This window comes from Sarcophilus harrisii, chromosome 3 (genome assembly GCF_902635505.1).
Source record: "Sarcophilus harrisii chromosome 3, mSarHar1.11, whole genome shotgun sequence".
In the NCBI taxonomy this organism is placed as follows: Eukaryota; Metazoa; Chordata; class Mammalia; order Dasyuromorphia; family Dasyuridae; genus Sarcophilus; species Sarcophilus harrisii.
The window spans coordinates 377,680,811-377,693,220 of NC_045428.1; the positions used below are offsets into that span (position 1 = coordinate 377,680,811).

General features: G+C 33.0%; 1 protein-coding gene across 5 annotated transcripts in view; it reads right to left on the reverse strand.

Moving 5' to 3' along the window:
• The window catches only part of MYO1B (myosin IB), a 197,362-nt gene that overhangs the window by 166,130 nt on the left and 18,822 nt on the right, over positions 1-12,410 (reverse strand). The window contains exon 1 of one of the 5 annotated variants that reach the window (XM_023499350.2): positions 8,173-8,193. The exons of the other annotated variants lie outside the window; for them this stretch is intronic. The gene's annotated coding sequence lies outside the window, so the exon portion shown is untranslated. Of the gene's footprint in view, positions 1-8,172; positions 8,194-12,410 lie in introns of those variants that run through there. 5 annotated transcript variants of the gene reach the window in all.

The following is a 12,410-nucleotide window of genomic DNA, read 5'->3' on the forward strand; positions in this document are numbered from 1 at the left end:
ACAGCTGAAAAACAACTCTTCAGAGACTACAGAGGAGCAAAAATGGTACCAGATCTGGATTCAAGAGTCTTCATGACCCATTTTAGAGTTTTCTTGGCAAAAATACTAGGGTTTTTTGACATTTCCTTCTCCAGTTCATTTTACAGAGAGGTAACTTAGGCAAATAGGGTTAAGTGACTTATCCAGAGTCATACAGCTAATAAGTATCTGAGGCTGTTTTCCCTGACACCATCCCAGTCAGGTGGACTGAAAGCCACCCCTTAGATGCCCCTGTCTAAGGGGACCTATGATCAAATTATGACTATCCTTTGTTACCTTTAAAATCATAAGCAAGATGCATAATTTCTCTGGGTCTCAGTTCTCTACTCTGTTAAATGGGAAGGTTGAGCTAAATGATCTCCACGGTCCTTTCAGGGGCTCTAGATACCATGCTCCTACAACTCCCCCACTTCTGCAACTATGTGCTGCTAACAAACTGCTTAACCTTACTGAGCCTGCTTTCTTATCTGGCAAGTAGGAATAATGACAGCCCCACTACTCACCAGGGTTAGCATGTGGACAGTGTTTTTGTAATGTTTTATGGGCTATACAAAGTGACACATGATGATGATTATATCTGCTAAATTGTTCATGAAGCTGGTCTATTAAATCTCAGACCCACATCAGAATCTCTGAAATCCTCAACAATCCAGGTTCCTATCAATGACCCAGTCTAGAATGTCCAATATGATTTGGACCACCTTGAAGAAAACAAAGTTGCAAGTCAACACAGGTGAATTTGGGTATGACTCATTCCCAGCATGAGATCTACTTCCTTTGAACTTGCCTCAGTGGCTGTCTGGCCAACCAACCCACTGGGCTAACCTCAAATTTCAAATTTCACTTTAATATATGGGGTTAATATATAGAGGCATTTCATTCCTTTTTAACTCACCAGACTGTTACAATGACTAATGAGATAATGTCTGAGAAAAGCAGGGCTCCTTCAGGTAAAGGTAGCCTAGTACTAGAACACTGTTCTTATTTCTAAAACACAAACTCAGTCACACAAAGGTCGCCATAATTCTATTTCACACAAACATAATAACATTTGCCCATCAAATTAAAAAAATTCCAAGAAAAGTGAATTTATTTGAATTGGAGCTCATGACCCTACAAGCCCTGAGTGAGTATAAAACCCTTCCTATATAAATGGCACACTGGAGACTCCCCTCCGCCAACATATTACTAATTGAATTGCCAAAGCATGTTTCTAAGAGAAAGTAAGTATGTGGAGTCATAGGTACAATGACTATTAGTTATTAAGTCCAGTAAAGCTGTGGGTTTTATGCCTTCTTTCTTGGTAAATGCTAAAGATCCCTGTTCCTATTCAATTCCTCCCTTGCATGCTTTTGCACAGACTCTCCCACCCATGCCTTTTGCAAAAGAGGATGCCAAGTTCCTTGCCTTGTTCAGCTCAGGCATCTATTTCCTGATTCCTCCCATCTTGGTCAAGCTATTGGTATATATGTAGATATTTTCTAATAGTACATCTGCCTACATTTGGTTCCCTATACCACCAATATCATGTAAAGATTCATAAGGGCAGAACTCCTTGTCTTTATAACTTCCCTGGTTCACAATCAGGCAAAAAAGAAATCATTATAAATATTTGTGGTGTATGGTCACATCTTGATTCTTCATGACTTCATTTGGTGTTTTCCTTCTCCGGCTCATTTTACAGATGAGGAAACTGAGGCAAATGGGGTTAGGTGATTTGCCCACTAATGTTTGAGTCCAGATCTGAATTCATGATAAAGAATCTTTCTGACTCCAAGCTTAGTTCTCTATCTATTATGCTATCTAGCTGTCCTAATAGTATATAATAATAATAAATATATCCCCAGTGCTTAGCATAGTGCCTGGCATATAACAGGTGCTTAATGAATGTTAATTCAATAATAATAATAATAATAAATTAAATAATTGACTAATAAATGTTAGCATTATTTATAGGATGTCCCAAAAGCCTATCACAAAATTCTTGTGCAGTGTTAAGTTTTAACAGTCTAAAAGTTTTGGAAGTTTAATATTACACTTTTGGGAACACCCTACATAGTACTTTCAGTTATGCAAAGCATTTTACAAATAATAACTTATTCTAAATTCACAGTAACTCTGGAAGGCAAGTACTATTATTAAACCTATTTAACAGGTGAGGAGTTTGTGGCGAAAGTTATGTGATTTGCCCAGTCACAAAATTATTAAGATTCCAAGGCATGATTTTACCTCAGGTTTTCTAGAATCCAGATCAGGACTCTATATTCAGTCTTGCCTTAAATGCCACTTGCTATTACATTCTCCAATTTTCCTCAATCATCAAATATTTGTTAAGTACCCATTATGTACAAGATACAATAATAAATGCTGAGAAATCTGAAAAGAGGCAAAAGTCAGTCCCTACCCTCAAAGAGTTTACAAATACCTTTACTTCTCTTAATCCACTGGTATATTCTACTTTCACTCCTCTAGACAACTAGTTATTCCCTTCCCACTCATTAGAATTTCATCATTATAATTAATATTTTCTGTTTAAAACATAAAAAATCTGTGATTTCAATGATCTTGGAAATTCTTGACCACCAATATGGATTATGATACTTCTGCAGATCAGTACATCAATTCCTGAATTAAGGGATTCCCCACTCCCACATCCAATCAAAAAGTCACCAGTTGGCACTCCTCTGGATGATAAGTATGTCTGAATTTAGCTAGTTGGCGCAAGTCAACTATTTATCCTTCAATTCATCCCAGAAAGTCTTTTTTAAAAAAAGGCCCAATAGCACCTATTAACTACTTAGTTTGTTGTTTGTAAGAACCCCAAGTCTACTCCATGCCATGATAAAGCAACAGCAGAGGATCTGAGTTTACAAATTAACTAAAATAAATTCACCATAAGACCTAGTTCCTTCCCTAAGACATCTGAAGGGTGATCAGGCTTACCTGTAATGTATGAGGACATAGAACAAGTATTGATCATTCTAACCACCTCTAACTTTTACTTCATGCTCTGTAATTCAATAATTCTAAAAAGGTATCATCCTATGTATCTGATATCATGCTAAGGAATGTGAACAGTTGAATAGAAAGTCTGATACAGAGTATAAGAACATTGACATTGGAGTGAGGAAGATCTGACTCATCTCAGATATTTAATATCTATTTGACAAGTCACCAAGCTCTCTCAGTCTCAGTTTCCCCTAGGGTTAATGACAGCACCAACTCATAGTATCAAAATGATAATGTAAAGGGCTATATAAATGTTCATTTGCTTGTTTGATTCTAGAGGCTTACATTATTGATTCATTATTTCATTCATTCAATCAATCAGAATTTTAAAGCCACTATTCCCATACAAAGTCCTGAAGCTACAATGATAAAAATGTCAAAATAATCCTAGCCTTTGAGAAGCTTATAGTTTATTAAAAGGGATGGGAAGAAGAGAGAGAGGACTCATATTATATATATATATATATATATACACAAAGTAAATACAATGTAATTTTAATTCTAGTATTGGCCAGGTAGTTTTATACTGAAATTTATGTTCTCATTCCATCCAGCTCTCTCAGAAATTCTTATGAGGAACAATATAATGATTTCAAATGACCCATAAAAATCTGTCAAGTACTAAAGATATATCAAAGGAACATTTTAAGTATTAATTTCTCATGAACCAATATAATAAAAATGATAATTCTACCTAAATTAATTTACTTATTCAGAACCATATGAATCAAAGTCCCAAAATTATTTTATAGGACAAGAAAAAAATAAAATTCATCTGGAAGAACAAAAAATCTAAAATATCTATAAAGAAATAAATGGGAAAAAATGCAAAGAAAGATGACTTACTGGTACCAGACCTCAAACTGTATTACAAAATGGTAATCATCAAAACAATCTGGCTCTGGCTAAGAAATAGAATGGTAGATTAGTGGAACTGATTAGGTACACAATAGAGTAGTAAGTAATTACAGAAATCTAGTAGTTGATAAATGCAAAGATCCAAACTTTTGGAGAAAGAATTTACTATTTAGCAAAAACTGCTGGGGAAAGTTAAAAGTTAAAAGCAGAAAAATGATATAAACCAAATCTCACACTGTATACCAAGATAAGGCTGAAATGGACAAGTGATTTGGGGATAAAGGTATTATTTAAACAAATTAGGAAAGCATGTAATACTTTATTTGGCAGCTTTCTGGGTAAGGAAGAATTTATGATCACACAAGAAACCAATACAGTATACAAAATGGATAATTTTGATTACATCAAATTAATAAGGATTTGCGAAAACAAAACCAATGCAGCAAAGATTGGAAGGAAAACAGGAAATTGTGAAAGGAAGAAAGTTTTACAGCAAAATTTTCTGATAAAGTCCTCATTTCATAAATATATAGAGAACTGAGTCAAATTTATAAGAATACAAGTCATGTCCCAATTGATAAACTGTCAGAGAATATGAATAGGTAGTTTTCAGAAAAGAAATTAAAGCTATCTATCATTATATGAAAAAATGCTCAAAATCTAATTAGAGAAATTATAAATTAAAACAATTCTGAGATACCACCTCCTATCTGCATTAGCTTAATATGACAGAAAAGCAAAACAGCAAGTGTTAGACTGAGTGTGGGAAAATTGGGACATAATGTATAGTTGGTGGAATTGTGAACTGATCTCTAACCATTTGGGAGCAATTTGGAATTATGCCCAGAAAGCTATTAAAACCATTTTATACTCTTTGATCCAGTAATACCAGTACTAGGTCCATATCCCAAAGAGATCAAAGAAAAAGGAAAGACACCAATTTTGTACAAAAATATTTACCGCAGATTTTTTTTATAGTGGCAAAGAATTGAAAATTGAAGGTAACTGAATGACTTTGAACAAATAAGTTATTTTGACTATCATAAATATCCCAACAACTATAAACAAGTGAAGATTCTATCTGCATTCAGAGAAAAAAATGATAAAAAGAACTATGTGTAGAATAATTTTACACGTAGATATTTGTGTCTAATGGTAGCCATTATTAGGATGGAAGAAGAGTGAAAAGAGGGAAGAAAAAAAATCTATATGATAATTGTGTTATATATTTGAAAGGAATAGCAAGTTATGCATAGTAGATTTATAGTTTCATGAAGAATCTTTTTTGTAATATGGTATAAAAACGCTTGTTTTATTACACAAATTAAAGTTAAATTTAATAGGAATTAATTGAAGTGCTAGCCATCAGTTAGGGGATGGATAAACAAATTGTATGGAATATTACTGAGCTATAAGAAATTACAAGGGGGGTTGTTTTCAGAAAAACCTGGGAAGACTTAAATGAACTGAAGCAGAGTGAAGTGAGCAGAACAGGAGAAAACTATACACAGTAACAACAGTATTTTAACAATGACCAACTGTAAAAGACTTAGCTATTCTCAGCAATATAATGATCCAAGACAATTCCAAAAATGTTTATGATGAAAAATGCTATCTGTCCCCTGAGAAAAACTGAAAAAGTCTAAATGTAGGTCAAAGCATACCTTTTTTAAACTTTATTTTCTTGTTCTTTTTCCTTTTCTTTTGATCTGTATTCTTTTCTTCAGTATAGCTAATATGGAAATATTTTGCATGACGGCACATGTATAATCTAAATGAAAGTGCTTGCCTTCTCAAGGGATTGGGAGGAAATTTGGAAAACAAATTTGGAAAACAAATTATTTTTAAAGTGTTAAAATAGTTTTTATATGTAATTGAGAAAAAACACTTTCTAAGAAAGAAAAAGGGACTATGTTATTGATTATGGTTCACTATTGTTATCTTTACACACAAACAAACAGCAAAAATAAAATTTGAATCTAGGTCAGCAGGAACATGCAATCACTTTCCTTGGTTAATTATTCTGTGAGTGACTTAGTCCTACCATTTCAATTCCCTAAGAGATTTGCATATTAGCTGTATATGAAATTTTAAAATCAGACTAACACATCTAACATAACGAACTATCCATGAATCCCCTTGGCAAAGTACTCAAGAATTTAATTAACTCATCTTCATGCAACTAACTTTTTAAAAATTCAGCACTGTGCTTTAAAACATCCATCAAATAAATTATTCAGCTTTTAGTACCTAAAGGCAAGCAACAAAATCCATGGAGAAAGTAAAAAATGAATGTGTGGATTTTGTTTATTAGCTGTAGGCTAACCATGAACTGGGGTTTGCAGAGCCAGTTTGTAAAGGCTCAAAAGTAATTTGTTGTGGCTTTAATATAAATTTCATTGTGAGATCAGAAAATATACTTTCTAGTAACACAGTTACCTATACAACACAGTCAACAAAAACATGTCCTCCTCGATCAGGAATTCTCTTCCTCCTTATCTCTTCATGACTTCCTTCAAATCTCAGCTAAAAATTCATCTGCAAGAAACCTTTCTCAATTCCACTTAGTGAAAATTAAAGCAACTCTCCATTGGTTATCATCACTTTATACATGGTATGATTTATTTGTATAAAGTTGTCTCTATGTTATCTTTTCCATTAAAATAGCGAACTTTTTCAGAGCAAGAGTTATCTTTTGACTTTTTTTTCTTTTAAGCATAGTGCCTGGCATATGGTAGTGATTTAATAAATGTTTATTAACTGACTTCTAAGGGAGGAAGGAATCATAGTGTGTTTTCATAATTATCTATGTAAGGGAATTTCAGCAAAATCCCAAATATTAAAGTTTTTACTTGAGAGGGCTAATGAATCACTTAATCATGAAAAAAAAAAATTACGGATAATTTGGGGATAAGAGGGTCTGGCCAAGTCCTCTTACTTTTGGTTTTAACTAGTGATTCTTCTTGAATCAACTCAAAGCAATCCAGTATAATTTTCAAGGTACTGGAAGAAAATTACCCACTGGAAAAAGTTCTTCTGAATGTTTTCTACTAATCTGTCATTGCCATCCCAGGCATACCCAGCGCTCCAAAGTAATATAGTTTTTGTCTAGCTTGAAACAGAACTTTATTATTTCTAAACTGAATTTTACTATATATGTCATCTTTCTCCAATATAAAACTATAGGTAAAAGGGACTGTCTAGTTTTGAGAGTGTTTTTTTTTCTACTGGTGTGACTAGCACCTAAGCACAGCACTTGGCATATAGTAAGCAATTAATAAATAAATATATATATATATACACACAACCACATTTATATACTATATGCATCTATATAAAATGTATTCAATGAACTATATACACGCAAATATATGTATATGTATATGCCTGTATATGTACACATGTATATATAATTCTTATATATAATACATATATATACTATATATCATATATACACACAAACATGTATATATAGGAATATATGTGCATGAATATGTGTGTATGATATATATAGATATAAAAATACACATACTTATTTATCTATTTATTTCAATCTGAAGTGATATTCTAGGCACAACCAGAGAATAGTTGTGTAAAACCCAGGGGTTTGCCAACATTTTCCCTAACAGCCCCTACCTCACTACTACAGACACAGACAGAAAAAGGGGAGAGGAAAGGGGGAGATAGAGAGATCCTTCCCTTCATAAAAATAATACATCAACTTCCCTATTCTCAAACCCTTTAGAATTAGGACCACAGAACAATTCAATCTTTCAGATTGATCAGCTACATGCTCACTGCCCAAGGACAAATGAAGAAACTAGCCTGGGCCATACATATATATACTAGGTCAAAGCACTTTTCCCAAGAGAAGCTACCACTGGAATGAGAAGAAAACATGCTATATCAAACTTTATAGAATTTTAAAAGATTAAAAATTTTATTTCCCTATCCATGTACAATTTATCACTCGTGTCTTTTAACAAAATGACATTTAGGGAACCATTGGAAGCCAGGATTTCAAGTTAGAAAATATAAATATTCAAACTTTATGTCACATGAAAAATGCAAATTATTATACATAAATTGAATAACTTTGTCCTATAGCCCTGAGTTCAAAATCTATTCTTTTTGACCCCAGTATCCAAAAAGTCATAATGCTTACTCCACATTAGCTTTTTTTAATAATCATACAAACTTATTTAAGAGATACATAAAATAATCTAACATAAGTTCCTTCTAACTTTGGAGATCAGACCCACTTACCAACTGCTTTTTCCCTCCATAGTTTCTTTCTAGGACTTTGGTTATGCTGCTGGCATTTAATCATTCACATACAGGGGAGGGGAAAACACTAGTTTCGAAAGGGAAAATCCACAAAGAACAACAAATATTTTGCAAACAGATAAGAGAGTAATCATTGGGAAAAAAAACAAATTGCATGACATTTTCAATGGAACTTGATTTTTATAGATTTTTACCTTTTAAAAAAAATTCATATCTATCTAGTATAGTTAACATTCTGGCTCCTTAACCAATCCCCCCAAATGATAAATCACTTTCTGTAATAAAACACAGTAAATTGAACAAGAAATACAAAGAAGAATATTCTCTGTAATCATTGAACCTATAAATTTTTGTTATTCAGCCATCTTAGTCATATTTAACTCTCTGTGACCCCATCTGGGTTTTTTTTTTTTTTTTTTTTTTTTTTGGTAAAGACACTGGAATGGTTTGCCATTTCTTGCTCCAGCTTACTTCACAAATGAGGAAACTGAGGCAAGTAGGATTAAGCAACTCACCCAGCTAGTGTCTAAGGCTGTATCTTAATTCAGATCTTCTAAACTCTAGGTTCAACACTCTATAAACTGCACCAACTAACTTCTCTGAACTTATAAATTACTTGGGAAAATAACAATGCAAAAGTTTTATAACAATAAAAGTCAAATTAGAGAGAGATTGTGTGGTATAATGGAAAGAACATTGCATTTGGACTCACCAAGGACTTAAATTAACATCCTAACTCTTCCACTTTATTCCTTTGTGACCTTAGGTAAGTCATGAAAACTTTCTGGGCCTAAATTTCCTCATCTGTAAAATGTGGAGGGTTCAGTTCTAATCTAGATTCTTATGATCCTAAATTATCACAAATCAAAAAACATTAATTTGTAGAAAAAAAATTTTAAGTGATAAAGCCACTAAATGCCATGAATTTAAGGGGAACCTTGATGAACTTGGTCTGGCAGAACTATTAGGAGGAGAGGCAGGAATTTCCACCCCCTTACTACTAATAATAACTCACATTTAGATAGTACTTTAAGGTTTGCAAAACATTTTACACGAATTTTAGTATCATGTTTCATAGATCTGGAATTGGAAGGCACTTCTAAATCCATGTAATCCATGTCCCCTCATTTTACAGATGAAAAGTTGAGATCCAGGAAGATTTTAACTTCACCAGGTCAGATGGTTAAGGTGCCAATTTGGCAATCCATATACATAGAAAGGTGAGGTTTGAATAGGCAAAAGAAAATATCCCCATATGATAGCTCTTCCTATCAGACCTCCTCCTTGTGAGTCAGAAATGAACCCGTCCTTTAAGAAAGCTCTTCCAGCATCGAGTATCAGGATTCCAAGATTAGTCTAAAAGCAATGTAATAGATGAATGGAGAAAAGGAAAACTGATGGTCGACACAAGTGAAGGAAACTATATTCTAATAATAAAGGCACAGGATAAGTATTTGAACTAGAACATTAAAAAAGGAAAGAATGACCTAAGAAATGCTATAATATATAAGAATTTTCAGAACTTGATGTTTGACCAGATATGGAAAAGAAACGTCAAAGAAGGGGGAGAGGTGGTAATATGACTGTCAAGTTAACAAAAATTAGTAATCTAGTTGGTCTTTTCAAACTCTGTTTGTTGTTGAGACGTTTCAATCTTGTCTTATTCTCTGTTTTCTTGACTAGGATTCAGAAATGGTTTGCCATTTCCTTCTCAAAGAACTGAGGCAAACATGAGTAACTGTCTTGCCCAAGGTCACAAAGGAAGCAAATGTCTGAAATGGGATTTGAAGAGGTCCTCCTGATTCCAGTGCCAACAACCTTATCCACTGTGCCACCTAGCTGTCCTCAAACTATATTTATGCTACTCTAACTGCATAGCAATAAATGCCCAAGGTATTTAAGAATGAACCACAATACACTTTAAACCACAACCAAAGTCAAGAATGCTTGTCGCTGTATAACCTGGTTCTTAAAAAAGAAGGAAAAACAAAGAAGTAACTATTAAAGCTATATTTAAATTTCACACTTTAAAATTACCTGTTTTTCTAAAACAGTCACAGGAAATAAACTTTCCTTGAAATGAAATCTCACATTTCTTAGGAAAACAAAGATTTTGCTGAAAAGCAATCGATTCAATTAGATAAACATTTTAGAAAGGGAGTGCTAAATACTTAACACTTAGCAATTAATAAATGCTTCTTGACTGAATAACTGGAAACAGATAATAAATGACAAATTTCTTGATTTTCAGCTTACATTCTGAAAAGGAAGGAACAATATGAAAGAACAACAATGTTGAAAGACAACATATATGCAGATTACTAGAAATTTCTACTCCTTATAACAAAGGATATAAAAAGAGAATCCCCATCACTGCTGCCAAAAAAAAAAAAAAAAAAAAAACACACCTCAGTTTCCCACACTCTTGAACACATGATCCTGTCTCCTTCCCCTGCAAAGAAAAGGGATACATTCTGATATCTTTTCCTTGGGACAAAGTTTAATAATTAAAAATTTGCCAAACTGCATTTTGTTTTAGTCCCTTTTCCTTTTTTTCTTGGTTCTACTTACTTCTCTTTCTATCACTTCATAGAACTCTTCTTACATTTCTCATTCTTCATAATCACGATTTCTTAGAGAATGTTAATATTCTAGTACATTTATATACCAGAATTTATTTCGCCAGTCACTAGAAAACATTTTTTGTTTCTATTTGGTTTACAATTCTTAATTACACCAAAAAATGCTGCTAAAAATGTTAGATTAACATGAGAACTATCTTTTTATTTTTATTTCCTAGAAGTATATGCCTACCAAGAGTAGAACAGGCTTAATTAACTAAAAGACTATCTTAGTCACTTCATTTGCATAATCTTAAATTGCTTTCCTGAATAATAGTTAGACCAATAGCTTATTGCCTCAACTTAAATATACATGAAGTCAACCCAAACTGATACGTAAATACAAGATTTATTTTTAATTTAGTCAGCTACTACATGGTAAAGGGTACTGAGCTACACCTTGAAAGATATACAAAGCTTAGATAATAAGTTTCTGAGGAATTGGACCTAGGCATTTACAATCTAATAGAGAGCTAAAATATCATTTCATAGACTCATAACACATATTACAAGATCAGTGCATTAAAAACTTAAGAAACAACATACTATGCAAAGTACAAAGGGAAAACAAGGCATTTTTAAGATATATGGTTTTTATTTATCTTGTTAAATAATTCTCAATTACATATTTTAAAACGTTTAAACTTTTTTTTAATTTCAAGTTGCAAATTCTCTTCTCTCCCTCTCCCTCTAATCTTCCCCATCCTTTGAGAAGACAGGCAATAAGATATAAGTGAAATCATGCAAAACCCATTTCCACTTTAGCCATGTTGCAAAAGAAAACACACATACATACACATAAACATACACACATACAAAAGAAAGTAAAAAAAAATATGCTTCTGTCTTCATTCAGAGTTCATAAATTCTCTTTGGAGGGGATAGCATCTTTCATCATGAGTCGTTCAGAATTGTCCTAGATCACTGTATAGATAAGAGTAGCTAGACTTTTTTTTTTTTTTAAACAATTGATCATCCTTACAATATTGCTGTTACTATGTACAATGTTTTCCCGATTCTGCTCACTTCACTATGTATGAGTTCATAGAACTTTTCCAGGTTTTTCTGAAACCATCCTACTGGTCATTTCTTAAAACAGATTTCTATCCCAATCATATATCACAATTTGCTCAGCTATTCCCTAACTGATAGACACCCCTTCAATTTCCAATTCTTTGCCACCCCAAAGAGAGTTGCTATAAATATTTTTGTACAAACAGTATCTCTTCTTTTTCCTTTGATTTATTTGGAATACAGATCGAGTAGTGGTATATGCTAAATCAAAGAGAATGCACGGTTTTAAAGTCTTTTTTAGTTCCAAGTTACTTTCCTGAATGCTTAGATCAATTCACAACTTCACCAACAAAGCATTCATTAGTGTCCCAATTTAATCACAAGCCCCGTAGCATGTGTCATTTTCTTTATAAAAGATATTCTGATGAATATACAGTCTTAATGACAGGGATAATTCCCTCCAAAAGGAGAGACTCATTTACACCTTTTATCCTATGTGTGCCTAACCTAGTCTTCCAGAAAGAGAAGACTTTTCATAAAGGAGAGGGTGGAGATCTAATTCATTGTGTTGGGGTTTACCTC